The following is a 15453-nucleotide window of genomic DNA, read 5'->3' on the forward strand; positions in this document are numbered from 1 at the left end:
AAGTGGTGCTGTGGCTCAAGTGGTAGAGTGCTAGCCTTGAGCTGAAGAGCTGAGGGACAGCACCCAGGCCCAGAGTTCAGGCCCCATGACCGGACCCCCAAAAAAAAAAGAGATGGTGCTAAGCAAAATGAACCCCAAGATATGGACACAAGAGATCTTTCTTTGTTGTTGTTGTTTTAAATGGACTATGTGATTTTTTTGTTTCTTTTGTATGTTCTTCCCCCCATGGCATATCCCCTGTTGTCACTGTACTTATCTTTATATACATTTGTCTAATTTGGGGAGTTGAAGGGGAATAATAAAATGCTGAAAGAAGGACACAGGATGACCCATTGCAACAATGATACTCACAAAACACTATGTTGGAAATGAACCTTACAACACTGTGTAGGGGAGGGGTGGGAAAGTGGGAGTGGGAAGGGATAGTAGGAGAAAGACAAAGGAGCGGTAACATACTCTACAAGAAATGTACTCATCACCTTACTCATGTAACTGTAACCCCTCTGTACAGCATCTTTACAAGAAAGTAAAATTAAAAAAAGTTAAGTAGCTGGTCCTTTTCTCTCATTGTCATTTCTTTATGCAACGATCAAGAGCAAGGGTTCTTTCTCAATGGCATGGCACACTGGTTTAATGGTGTTTCTAGAAGCTTCTCTTTTGTTGAAGTTAGATGGGAGGTTCCAGATGGCTGTTGACAGTGGACTGAGCATGACTGGAAACTTGGCCTGCCATAGACAGCAAGATCCAAGAGGAGTCGACCTCTGGTTCTGGCCATCTGACTACTCACTAAAGAGGCCACACCCTGAGAACTCGCTGGTGATGCTATGTGGGACACAGCTATAATGACCGGAGTTGGTCTGTATGGCGTTGTAAGGCCCAGCCCAATACAGAAGGGCTTCCCCAGTGCTTGGCTGCCATGCTTGCACAAGAGGAAACCAGTGTAGCTCCAATGTGCAGCGTGGAAAATAAACTCACTTCACGGAAGATTTCAAACAAGGAGCTTCCAGCACGGCTTAAGGGAACTTCCTTCCCCTAAGTTTCAGGAGACATTTGTTCTTACTGTGCACACACGGTATTCACGCGTGTCTCGACTGTTCCGTGAGACATGTGGGCAGTACTCCTGACTGCAGGCCGCCAGCTCTCGGCTTGAGGATACTGTGTGCGGATGGCAGGGAAACTCACCAAGGGCTAATTTGGTTCTCATCTGCATATTTATTTTTCTTCCCTCTTGAGCACCCCCTGGGGTCTGTAGCCCTTCACTCAGCCTATAATGACAAGAAACAAAACTTTGACAGAAGGGGCTGGGTTGGGAGAGACAGGGGAGAATGATGGCTGACATCATCAGATTGCACTGTACTTACAAGCTGACTAGATGAACGGAGATTCCTTTGAACAACTACTTAAAAGTGATAAAAATATATTTTCTCTTAGGTGGGAGAAAGCTAAGACTTTTCTTATGCAGAGGTCCTGGGAGCCAAGGGGGAGGGTTTGGAGAGCAAGTTGTCTTCTCATGGAGTTCCTTCCAAAATTCTTCCCTTGACATCTCCTTCTCTCTATCCACGCTGGTCTTTCTGTCCTCAAGGACTTTGTAATTAAGTGACAGAATGGAGTAGTGGTATCGTGCTTATTTCAGTGCTAAGAAAACATGGTTTGAAGACATTCAACTTCTTTAAAGTTAACTTCAGAAATCAGCTAATCTATGGTTTTCAAAGATGGAGAGCAGATTGCATGGCAAAATGTCTTTCCCTAGGACTCGTTCTTTGGCTAGTGCAGCAGTTTCCATGCCCGGAGTTCAGCTTCGATGGCTGGATCATTGCATCATGTCGACAGTCTTTGGTGGTGGTGTCTTTTCTGCATACCCTGGATGTCATATCTGGACTGTAGGCCAGCCAGGGCAGGCTTGTTGAGGATGCTCAGGGAAGATGCCTAAGAGTATTCTTCCCCCCCCCCTCCTGAATGTATTTGTGATCAATACAACTTTATTTCCAGGAAACACTAACAATCTGATTATCTTGAGAAAGGATTTTTTTTCCTTTTGTTGTTGAAGAAAGGATATATTTTTGAACTTGGAGAGAATCAGAGTGAAAACTCCAATATTTTGAAATGCTGGGAAGGAAATAACTTTAGAATTCCCCTGGCAATGAACAAGAAGTCTTGGTGTTAGAAAAGCCACATGCAATCAATCTTCTGTGTGTGAGAGATTAGACCCAAGTTCACAACCCTGGAAGTTCTTTGAGATAAAATTGCAGTGTTTAGAGACTGAAATCCCTGAGTACCATGCAAAGCAATTTTTGACACCCACTGTGATTGAAATAAAGGTCAACAAAACTCTCCAGATAACGTACTTCAGATCACGAATGCCTTCGTGAAATCCAAGCCCTGGAGTTGCCTAAGGAGGCCGGCTTACAGCTGGAGCTCATGGTCTCCACAGACATCTCAGCATGAACATTAGTCAGCAATAAGAAGAAGTTACTGCTTCAAGTGCCTAATGATACTTCACCTTTACCAATTGAATGCATTTGGGGGCTTGAGCAATGGGAGAGGCTATGGGAATACACTTTAATCAATTCTTCCTTCAGGGGTGGGCTCCCAGGACTCATCTGGCGTGTGTGTGTGTGTGTGTGTGTGTGTGTGTGTGTGCGTGTGCGTGCTGACGTAATGTCCCCACACAATGCCCAGTTCACCAGTGTGGACGGCAGATCGCACCCACATTGGCTACCACCAAAGTGGTCCATCATCTATCACCACGGAAATCCACAGAAAGAATGCGATTGCTCAGTTACACTGAATTAAAGACATCAGCACTTATCTAAGCAGTACAGGTTTAGACAGCACGAACCCCACGCTTCACGTATCACGCTGTGTCAGGACTGCATCCCAGAAACACACTAGATAAACGGATCTCTGGAGGCACAAAAACAAAACAAAACAATTTAATACAAACCTCCCACTTAGGGCTTAAAAATACAATGTCAGAATCCTTCCAAAGTCTCTAAAAACGTTAGAGAGCTGCTGTTTTGAGTTGTGTTTAATGTACAGGCGGTTTAAGACATTAATTAAATAGACACATTTTTACTTAAACTGGTGATGTCATTCTTCCCTCTTTAGTTTTGAAGCTAGTAGCCCATGAGTTTTGCTTTACACTAAAAACACTGGAGGGCCTAAGGTGAGCTTGTAGTCCTGAGGAGGTGTGGAGGGCTCATAGGGCTGGGCCCCAGAAAAGCATGCATTTCCTTTGCTTCTCTGATCAGTGAGTCAAATTTCTGTTCTCCTGATATGTCAGCCCAACCAGCTGCTCCAGGACTCACAGCAGCCTCGGCCTGCCCCGGTGACTGCTCTGGAAGTCAGTACTTGGGCTCTCTGGTTATCTTCCTTCTGTGCCCCGATTTCTGTCCTGGAATGGCTGCACGCACACGCAGCTGAATCTGCGGTGGCCACTGACTGTGTCAGCGCCGACCCCACACTTCTCAAAGCTCTGCTCATCCTTGGCCGCTGGGGCCAATGGAAAGCTTAGAATTGGGGAGGAAGGAGAGTCTCATTCCCGTGTCATCCTCATCCCTCCTGTCTTCACCCCAGGACATTTGTCCTACAGAACACATGCAAGCTGGTTACTGGCTTGCTTCCAGTTCTTGTTGACTGGTCTTCATTATATCCCTCCCAGAGCCCCCAGCCAGTGGCTACCCCTTCCCCGGAAGCCCAGACCCCAGTCCTGGGTCCCTCATCTGTGTTCCCAGATGCCCTTATCTGGGGTCTCGGTTTCACGAGGCCATTCTTTTAAGCCTCCAAGTTAAAAAAATTGACAAATAGCAATTAAATATTGTATGCCTTTGTGTGGAGTTATTAAGCAAAGATAATTAACACATCTATCAACTGACATCATAATGTAGCACTTTTGAAATATCTAATGCAATATTATTTATTGTTGACATCACAATTCTGTGCCCTAGATCAGTAAGCTTATTGTCATTTAACTGACATTTGTGCTCCTTGATCGACATCTTCATTTTCCCATTCGCCTCCCTAGAAACCATCCCCTTATTAGGAGTGAGTTTGTTAGATTCCTTGTATGAGGGAAATCCTGCAGCATTTCACTTTGCACAGTGGACCAAGCAGACATTTCTTAAAGGAAGATATACAAATGTTGGTCACATATATGAAAGATGGCTGCTATTGCTGAGTATCACAGAAATACAAATAAAAACCACAAGCCTGGTGCCAGTGGCTCATGTCTGCAATCCTAGCTACTCAGGAGGCTGAGATCTGAAGACTGTAGTTCAAAGCCAGCCCAGGCAGGAAGGTCGGTGAGACTCTTATCCCCAACAAACAACCAGAAAACTGGAAGTGGTGCTGTAGCTCAAGTGGTAGAGTGCTAGCCTTGAGCTGAAGAGCTGAGGGACAGCGCCCAGGCCTAGAGTTCAAAACAAAACAAATCACAAGGAGCTGTTGCCTCAGACCAATTAGAATGAGTTTTGTGAGAAAGACAAAAGATAAGTATTAGAAACAACATGGAGAAAAGAAAATCTTGTACTGTTGGTGGGAGGTCCACTAATACTTCAGCCATTATAGAAAGCAGCATGGAGTTCTGAGAAAACGTATAAACAGGGGCTGGGAGGGTGTCTGATTGGAAAGCATGGAGCCCTGCACTCAAACCCTAGGACCACCAAAAAACAACTAGTTAGATAAGAACAGAAGCGCCATAGATCCAGATACAGCACCGCTGGACCACCACAGGGCCCGAGCAATAAGCCAGTGAGAGCAGGTGCTGCCAAGCTGCCTGGCCCCCGCACGGTGCTCCATCCCTCACAACACTGCAGAGGAGCCAGCTTCTGTCCAGGATCTGGCCTGGATGGAGAAAGATGGATTATGATTCAGCCTTAAAAGAAGGGGTGCTATCATCTGCTGATAACACAGATGAACCTGGAGGACACCGTGCCAATCTTACAAGTTGGAATAATTCCACCTCTTCCTATTTCCCTCAACCCCAACAGATGGTTTCTTCCTACAGGACCCCGAGTGTCCTCTTTCTATCTGTAGTTTCCTAGCTAAGAGATCCCTACGCACTGACGGACAACTCTGCATTCAATCTTGTGTTGTATTAGTGGGTGGGATTTCTGGGTTCTGACTGAGATGGATGTCCTCAACGCTCTGTGTGTAAACGTCTCTGTCATCAGTGTCATGGGAAATGCAGATGCAGGCAAGTTCCTAAAAAGTACCTGCCCTTCGATCATCCATTCACTACCCAAGAATCAGAAGATAGTTCAGAGATGTGGGTAGCAGTGATGGTGTCAATGAACATTCATAATGTTCATTTTTACTTAAATAGGAGAGAGCTCATTAATTGAACTGCTTAGCCAAAACTAGGCCCTCGAGTTCAACTAGAAAGGACAAGGTCGCTGGGGATACGTTTCCTCGTAAAGACATTTGAGTGTGAAGATTGGTCTTTGACAGAAGAAGGGATTGCTTCAGACGGTCTCACACTATTTCCACCATCACGGAGCTAAGGCTGCGGGACACCCTGAGGACAGGGGTGCATCCTGCCTTCCAGCAGAGCAGGGCCGGGCTCCACAGCAGTCATCTCCTCTTAACCTTATCTCTCTAGTTCCGGCTCTTGCGTCTCTCTATTGACCTTATCCGCAGGCCCCCTCTTCCTGGCAATGGCAGATTTGCTACCAGCTGCCCATTCTCTCAGCAACCCAGGTGGAAGATAGAACTTGCACATCAGCAGCCTCAGTTCAGGCTCTGGGACGCATCCTCCACCCTCCTACACTCCTCACCAGTCACCGTGGCAAGGGGAAGACCCAATTCCGACTGCTTTGGATTGTACTACTAGTCTTGCATGGAGAAAGAAAAGGGTGGAACCACGATTCAGTCAAGGTAGACAGAGAGAAGAGTCATAGCACTGTTCTTGCTTGGAACAGGAGGGGTCAAGCCACCACTGCTTCATGCGGTGGGGGACAGACTTTCAGTTGCACCCAAACCAGAAGTACCAGGGGTGGCTATGGTCTCCTCAAGACCCAAAATCAGAGATAGTGCATTAATGAGAAGAGAAAGCAAGGCGGGCCATGTCAGGGCCCTCTCCAGTGACCTCTCAGGAGTGTTTGCTTTGTGATGTGGCTGGCTAAGTTCCCAACTGTGATGACTGGGGGCCAACTTTAGCTACTTCCAGCCAATGGCTGAATAGGGGGAGAGCTAGAATCATCCACTTGCACCGGGTGTAAGGATTTGTTAGCACCAGTTAAGGTGCACTACGTCAGCCGGGAAGGACTCTCAGGCCTGCCCCATAACAGGAGGCACGATGTCCCATCACTCCCTCCCTCCTTTCCTTCATTCCTTCCCGCCTTCCTTCCTTCCTTCCTTCCTTCCTTCCTTCCTTCCTTCCTTCCTTCCTTCTTTCTTTCTTTCTTTCTCTCCTTCCTTCCTTTCCTGCTTTTCCTTCCTTTTCTCCCTTCTTCCTTTCCCCTTCCCCTTCTCCCTTTCCTTTTCTCCCTCTCATCCTCTCTCCCTATTTCTTTCTTTCCTTTCTTTCTTTCTCTCTCTCTTCTCTTTCTTTTCTGTCTTTTCTTTTTCTCTTCTTTCTTTATCTCTTCTCTCATTCTCTCTCTCTCTCTTCTCTCTTTTTCTCCTCTTTCTCTCTTTCCCTCCCTCCCTTCCTTCCTTCCCTCCCTCCCTCCCCTCTCTTTCTCTTTCTTTTCTCTCCCTTCCTTCCTTCCTTCCTTCCTTCGTTTCTTTCTTTCTTTCTTTTTTTCTTTCTTTCTTTCTTTCTTCCTTTCTTTCTTCCTTTCTCTCCTTTCTTCCTTTCCTGCTTTTCCTTCCTTTTCTCCCTTCTTCCTTTCCCCTTCCCCTTCTCCCTTTCCTTTTCTCCCTCTCTCCCTCTCTTCTTCTCTCCCTCTTTCTTTCCTTCCTTCCTTCCTTCCTTTCTTTCTTTCTTTCTCTCTTTCTTTTCTGTCTTTTCTTTTTCTCTCCTCTCTTTATCTCTTCTCTCATTATCTTTCTCTCTCTTTCTCTTTCTTCTCTCTTTCTCTCCTCTTTCTCTCTTTCCCTCCCTCCCTCCCTCCCTTCCTTCCTTCCCTCCCTCCTTCCCCTCTCTTTCTCTTCTTTCTTTTCTCTCCCTTCCTTCCTTCCTTCTTTCTTTCTTTCTTTCTTTCTTTCTTTCTTTCTTTCTTTCTTTCTTTCTTTCTTTCTTTCTGTCTTTCTGTCTTTCTGTCTTTCTGTCTTTCTTTCTGTCTTTCCCTCCTGCCCAGGTGTCAGACTTCCTTGACTGCTCTGGGTGTCCCTTCTTTGGCCCTCACAGGTGTTTCTCATAATAATGATTTCCATGTATAAATATCTACTGGTGCCCCCTTTTGTGGCACCCATGCACGACTCAGCTATGACCACTTTTATACTGCACCTGGTGCCTGTTCTTTGATTGGCATATGGTGTGGGAAGGTGTTGAATTTTGCTCCTGGCTGGTGTGGAACAGTGCCTTCCCACCTGTGTTCATGTGTGCTCAACTCCTCCTCATACGTGGTGTGAGACACCATGTTTTCTTTTGTGACTGTTACAAGGGGAAGTGTTCACTGAATTGGCCTGGTCCCTGAACAGATCGGGGACCAAGACCTTGCCAGGATTCACTCACAGATCCCCATGGAGGTGTAAGTCTTCCTGAGCCCCAGATCTGGCTGAGACTGAAGCAAAGATTTTAAAGTGATTTCCCATTCAGTGGAAAGTAGGTTATTGGTGATGTCTGTGGGGTTGATCAAGAATTCAGAGGCCATGTGTGGTCCTGTCTCCATGCTCACTTTGATCCTGAACTTTGTTTCTCATCACGTCCAGGTTATTATTACCCAATTAGCACAATATGTATTCACATGAACATTTCTGATAAATGATGTATTCCTTATTTCTTCTTAAAAAGAAATGAATCAAGAGTTTAGGCAGCACACTGGAATCTGACCATTAAGGCTGACCCAAAGGCAGCAATAGGGCAACCCGGGCTGCTGCTCTGAGGGCCGCAGCCCACATTTGCTGCTAATTGTTGGAATTGCTCCCCTGGCTTCCTGCTTGGAGTGATTTTTTCAAAACTTCCTTTAATGAGGCTGAGTCTATCAGGAAAATACATCTGAGGGAATGGAGAAATGAATTCCTAGTCCTTCTCATGGAAAAACTCACTTTCTAGGCTGAAAAAAGAACTTTCCCCATCAATGAAGAGACCGTTTGTCCTCTGTGGACACGAGGCTGTGCGGTAGGGAAGACTTCAGAACACAGAACATGTGTTCTCTGCCCAACCCAACAACCATATTCTGTTCTGTTTCCTTTTTCTTACTCTAAGAACCCTGGAGATGATTTAAGGTTGTATTCTGCTTTCACCGGTATCGGGTAGACTTTGGATGAAAGTATTCTGAAACAAGACAGAGAGAGGCCGTGGTATTATGTGTCATTTTTGTTTACCAACATGGTGTCAAAATACCACCTAATACAGTATGCCAAATATTTTTCTTATGCATCTGTTTTTCTAAATCCAAGACTCCAGTGTTCAATAAGATAAAATGTGTATAAGTTTTAAGATTTTAATTTAAAGTAGGTTTAATTTTGTTAGAATTTTATATACTTTTTATTAAATATTGAAAGGAACTAGAATTGGAAATTCCAAAGAAAACAAGTCAGCTCTTACACTGAATATTAAATTGCTTTAAAAAATTCCTCGTCTCCCCAGTATGATTCTTAATCCTGAATTCTAACTTTTTCCCTTTTATAACTTCTAGCCATCTGATGAGCTGGAGTTTTATAACCTAATAGTAAGAAGGACAACTAATCGGTGATTAATTTTTCATCCAAAAATACTTATGTAATTTCATATTCTAGAGATTATTCTAATGTACATAGATCAAACAGCTGGTTTGAAAGGAAGCTGGGCAATAAGTCCCTAAGGCTTTTTATCTCCAATTAAAGAAGTGGAAAGAGAAGTTATCCTTCAAATGGTAGAGAGCTAGCTTTGAGCAAAACACCTAAGGGACAGCGCTCAGGTCCTAAGTTCAAGCCACACAATAAATAAACAGTAGATGAATGAATAAATAAATGGGTATTAGTTTTATCTTCATCATTCCTATTTGTATATGATTTTTGTTTCACCAAAGCTATAAACACGCATGGTTCTAAAGATTTACTTTTTAAAAACAAAATCAAAGTAAAATATAACTCCCACCTCCCACCCTGCTGTCTCTTGTGGTTCAATCTTCTCTCCAGAGTCATCGATTTGTTCAGGCGGATTCTTCTGATAGCTTCCTTATTTCTAGTGTTTAAAATTCTGATTCTATGGATTTCTTCGAACCTGTCAAAGGGAAAGATTAAAACTCTCTTAGACACACTCCTAACTTGTGTATCAGTTTCTGTTAAAAACAATTTTTGGTGATTACATTATTACTTCTGCATGAGCTATACTGACTGCTCAGCTATAGAGTTGATATGCTGCACATTTAATTTGTTTAGTGGGGGGCTAAATGACACAGAATTTCACATTAAAATTTAAATTCATTTTCTCTCCATCTGGTAAAATCCACCAAATAATAATATATCCATTTCATTCTTCCTACCCCCTTCTGGAGCGTTCCCTCTTAAAAGAAATATTCTCCTCCAGTCTAAAGCCTTCTAAAGATTCCAGGGTTGGTGTTCTTAAGATCTACACTATTGCTGCCCTGGGACTTTCCAGTGTCTGGTTTTTTTTTTTTTTTGCCTCTGGTTGAATTCTGTTCCTTGGGCTCTATGTATGCATGCAAGCATGTATGTACATATGTGTATATGTATTGATGTATATATGGATGTATCTCCATCTCTGTCATTTGGTGGAACACATCTTCTATTGCTTCTTGAGTAAAGAGCCATGTAAACATCTTAGATATTTTTGTAAATATTTTAGATATTTAAATATTTTGGGATTGGGTGTTTTTAAAAATTGTTGGATTGGACGTTCATAGACTCTTTCATTTGTAAGTAGTGGTCTTCAGTTTTGTAAAGTTAAATGTATGTGTTTATGAGATTATTTCCTTCCTTTCTGCTTTTCCCTTTTGAAATTCTATTTCTCAGTGAGAAAAATTACCAAGTGAATCTTCTTGTTTTCTAGTATTATTTTTCTGTTTCCCATTTCTTTGTTATTTCTCATGTGTCTGTCTATTTTCTGGGCCTGGGAAATTTCCTTGACCTTTTCAACTCAAGCCATTCTCTTTGTTTCCTTTCTATCCTCTCTCAGTCCCATCCCTGCTGCCCCAGATAAGCCAAGATCATTGTTTTTAGAGCTCTTTGTTAATTCTCTGATTATTTATGTGTACTCTTTTTTAAAAAATAAAATACCATCCATTGATTGTGGCTGTCATTCTCTTCTTCTTGGTCTAATCAGTGATACCTTTATGAAGGGCCAGTGTTTACCTGCCTAAAGAACTCCACGGGGAGGATGGTTTTGTGGAACGTATCATTTGTTTTTATAGAACACCAGGCAGAGCTTTGAAGTTCTGCTCACTGAAGGGATTTATTAGGGTAATTTTTTTCTTTGATTCAACTTTACACCAGTGGCAGCAAACTATCATGCGCAGTAATATCAGCCCATCCTGGCAGCTGAACCTGGATGGAGCCAGCCACCACCGTGTCAGGTGGGCCTTCCGACCATGCTGGGATCTGGCTGCACTGTCACACTAGTGACAGCCAGCATGGAGACTAGACATGCAGGCAAAGCTGGCACGGTGTGCTGCTGTCCCTAGCCAAGATCCCTCTTATCACATATATACTGGGATTCCCAAAGAACAACTAGAAGTGAACTAACATAACCACAAAGGTGAGGCTATATCTTCCACTCACTTGGACTCTGGTACATGGAACTTCCTCCCACCCCATTTTCTTTCTTTCTAAATTGCTATTATTAAGTAGTTGTACAAAGGGGTTATAATCGCATAAGGCAGGTTATGATGACAATGCTTCCTGGACAATGCCTGGGACTGTTCACTAACCCTGTCATGGCTTATCTCAAGCTCTACTGTAGTTTTAGTTATCAAATATGGGCTGTGAGGTAAACTGGCCTGATTGCACACAAACGTTTGGGGATCTGCAGGCATTTCTATATTAATAAGGTTTCTCTACGTTCTCTAGAGATATTCTAACATGTGGCACTCCGGGTCATACTTTACAGTTTTCTGGTCTGTGAGCTATATATCCACAGGACTCAAAACTGGCTCCAAACTAAGTTATGACTATCACAATCCTCTTGACACTAAAAGATCAGTGAGAGGCAGATGGAGAGTCGTGGACAGCCTTTTATTTCCCTTTATACCAATGTAGACAGTGCTCATGTGATTTGTGTTTCCCAGATACCAAATAACTGCTTTGGTAAGGATTAGAATGGTGATTTGCTGACTATATGCTTATCCCTTAAAGAGGTATTTCTTGGTGTTTATCACTTCAGGCAGACACCTATGCAGAGGTATAAGACTCTGAGTTTCCCCTCTCATCTTTGGTAATAATTTTCTAGAAGTGCATTGAGCAGAGAGGATCATGATTGATGTGAGTCTGTCTCCTGCTGATGTGTCTTACTGCTAATAGTAGAGTTCTTTCTGTCTCCTCAGAATTCAGGATTTCTCTCCATTCTCATTCAGGCATTGAATAACAGTGAGTTTAAGTGGAAATTTATTTAATTTCTCTTTCTGGTATGGAAAAAAAACATTAGCTTTATAGCAACTAGAAAGCACACTACACAATGAGACTAATACCACATGTCCAACAAATGTCTTGTCATATCAAATGTCAAATGAATGTGGCTCACAAAATGAATCACAGCATATGTAAAGTTGTAAAGTGAAAGTTCTAAAGTGAGCAATGTTTTGTAGCTGTAGATAATATATATTGTCCCTTTCTATTCTATGATTTTGTAACAGATGTATTTACTACAAAATTAAGACATACTATGTGTACTTGCTACATAACTTTGACCTTGGTTCTGTACCATGGTTGATTATCTGTTGGAAATTCATTGATTTTATGCCATCTCCTATTTACTTTGCTGACCGCTGCCATGCTGCACAATGCCCCTAAATACCACCAGACAGCCGTGACACACACACCATAGACCACAGCTGTCATGTGTCACAATACTTTCATCTTTGAAAGTCTAGCTGTGAGTATTTCCTGATTTGATCTTGAACCTCATAGGAGCATGGGGAAGACACATAAGAAAAGAGATGATGGATTAGGCTTTGATGGCTCATGCCTATGATCCTAGTTATTCACGAGGCTGAAATCTGAGCATCTTCAGTCAAAGCTAGCTTGGGCAGGAAAGGCCGTGAGACTCTTATTTCCATTTAAACACCTGGCACACACACACGCACACAGATGACTATGCAAAGAATGATACAATAAATGTGTGTTCAAGTGTAGAAGTCAAGCAGGGAAGTGCCTCAAGAAAGATAGATGGGTGGGCTGCAGCAATTCTGTGGGTAGATCGAGTGACAGGAAGATGGAGATATGGCCTTTAGGATCATGAGGTACCTTTCAAAGGGCAGAGGGACCTCTCAAAGGGCAATCTAAGCACAGAGCAACCAGCTTGCGATGTGATGGATACAGAGGAGCTGTTGGAATGGGATGAAGGGGATGAGATTATTTAGAGACAACATTGTTCAACTTCTTTCTAGAAGAAGTGTGCATGGAATGGAAGAAGAGACCAGCAAGGAGCCTAAGGCTTAAGGAAGGATTTTTTTAATATGAGATATAAAGATGTTTATAAATGAATGGAAATAAGCCAACAGAGAACAAGAAAATTTATGTGCTTAAAAATGAAATTACACAATGCATTTGAAACAGTGAAAAATGTAAATGGGGAAAGAAGTGAATGTAATGATTAATGCTTAAATGTTTTATGGCTGATCATAATGGAAATTCATGATTGCCACAGAATACACAGAAATAATACAGAAAACTAAGGCCTAACTACTAGGAACTTTCCCCAATAAAGAACGAGGTCTAATATTTTACTTGTTTCTCTCTCTGCTGTGGTTAGGGCAGCTCTACGTTTCTTCAAAATCTTGTGGTGTCTCCATAAAGCTTTACCTGAGTGCATTTTCCAAAACCAAACCCAAATCCTCTATGTGCATTTTGTGATGTTATAAAAATATACTGTTGAATTTTAATTGGCAGCTGAAGAAATTCACAAGCAACTTCACCATGGCTCCTCCTCTTCTTGCTGGCTTCATATTTTCCTTTAAGAATTTTTTCTTAGCTTTTCATACAGGGCCTGTGCATCCCTGCTTAACTAGTCTCTGGGGGCATTTGTGGCTTTTGTTATTATGGGAAGCTTTCACTCTGCTGACTGTAATGACAGTTGTGCAGAAAATTTAAAGCAAATTTCGCTTTGGTAGGATGGGTCAGGTCTACCAATAACAGGAAGATTGAAATAGTCTTTTATTTGTCTAATTCTTCTAGCACCTAAAATCAAAGTCTTCCTGCAGATTATTGACTGTGTTCAAACTTAATATAAGAGGTCAGTGTTGGGCTAAAGACCTAAAGAGAAAGTTCTCTGACGAGGAAAGAAGAATGGCCAATAGACACATGAAGAAATGCTCAACCCCTCTAGCCATAAAAGAAATGCAAATCAAAACAACATTTAGATACCACCTCACTCCAGTTAGAATGGCTAGAATCAAGAACTCTAACAACAACAGATGCTGGAGGGGATGTGGACAGAAGGGAACCTTCCTGCATTGTTGGTGGAAGTGTAAACTTGTTCAACCACTTTGGAAAGTAGTATGGCGGTTCCTCAAAAGACTCCACATAGAGCTCCCCTATGACCCAGCAATCCCACTTTTGGGCATTTACCCAAATGATCACAAACAAGATCATACTGAAGCTACCAGCACAACTATGTTTATTGCAGCATTATTTACCATAGCTAAGATATGGAACCAACCCAGATGCCCCTCAGTAGATGAATGGATCAAGAAAATGTGGTATATATACACAATGGAATTCTATGCCTCCATCAGAAAGAATGACATTGTCCCAATTGTTAGGAAATGGAAACATTTGGAAAAAATTCTATTAAGTGAAGCAAGCCAGGCCCAAAGAAACATAGGTCCCATGGTTTCCCTTATTTGCAATATCTAGTATATGTCTGAGACAAGCAGAAAAGGTCAGATAAGTTGATGTTAGGTGAAATGAACCCCAAGATAAGTATTCAAATGTTTTTTTCTTTTATACGATTATTTCTAACACATTTATAAGATGATTTCTTTGTTGCTTTGTATGTCCCTCCCCCATGGTATAACCCCTGCTTTCATTGTATTTGATGTCAGTATACTTTGTGGAGGGGAAGGGAAAAACAAATCGTTTAAATAGGAATACAGGTGGACCCATTGCAACAATGAGATGTACAAGTCGTTATGTCGAAAAACGAACTTTACAACTTTGGCGGGGTTGTAATGGGGATGGGTAGGGGGGAGATCGGAAGGGATAGGAAGGGGAAACAAAGGAGGAGACAACAATGCTTGATAAGAAATGTACACATTATTTTTCCCATGTAATTATAACTCCTCTGTAACGTATTTTCACAATTAAAAAAAAAAGGTCAGTGTCTTTTGCATGGTAGACATGTCCTTCATTTATTCATGTTTAGCTAAGTCTATTAATCAAACATCTTATATCTTTCTCAAAGTTAATTGTTCAAACAGAGTAGAGGATTTTTACTCAATGGCTTCATAACTCATATTTACTTTTGTCCTTTTTGTTTAAAAGTTCATGAATACCTTGTTCTTTGCAAATATTAGTTCACAATAATTTATTTGCTGAAGAACAAATTCCAATGTGCAATGCAAAGTAAACAAGACCAGGCATTTTTTTCCTTTTTTCCAGTTTGAAACAATGTTGGAGTAGCTAACATATAAAAAAATGTATTTCTGTTTGGAAATGTGGTCATCTCTAGCTGGCTTCCCAGAAGCACTGAATTGACAGTCAATGAAACAGCTCGTGGCAGTGAACCAGACCCTGGTTTTTCCACCAGTGCCGATGCTATGAATGTTGCCATGGCTATTTTGGTGGGTGTGGATTTCACAAAGGGAGCACTGGGGTCTGAACAGTCAACACATATGTTGTTGTTTTCCCACATCAATATCAAGAACCGTCACTACTGCTATTTATCCCAAACACAAAGAATGACACATAAACATTTATTTTTGTTATGTATTACTTGCAACTAAATAATTCAAGACCATGGATGCCCCGAAGCACTGTTGAACATTAAACTATAAAATTAAGAAGAAATCTGAATTTTGCTGTGGCGGGTTGAGGAAATAAAACAGCATGTTTCTGAATGCTACTGTGCTGTGACTGCTCCATTGCCAGCTCATCAAGTATCAGTCTGCTCATCACATCTAGTTGTAGTGGAACAAGAGGAACATTGGAACCAGAAGGCCCGATCCCACAGTGCAGAATGCTCCAGAGAGC

The sequence above is a fragment of the Dipodomys ordii genome, unplaced genomic scaffold, assembly GCF_000151885.1.
Source record: "Dipodomys ordii isolate 6190 unplaced genomic scaffold, Dord_2.0 Scaffold21, whole genome shotgun sequence".
In the NCBI taxonomy this organism is placed as follows: Eukaryota; Metazoa; Chordata; class Mammalia; order Rodentia; family Heteromyidae; genus Dipodomys; species Dipodomys ordii.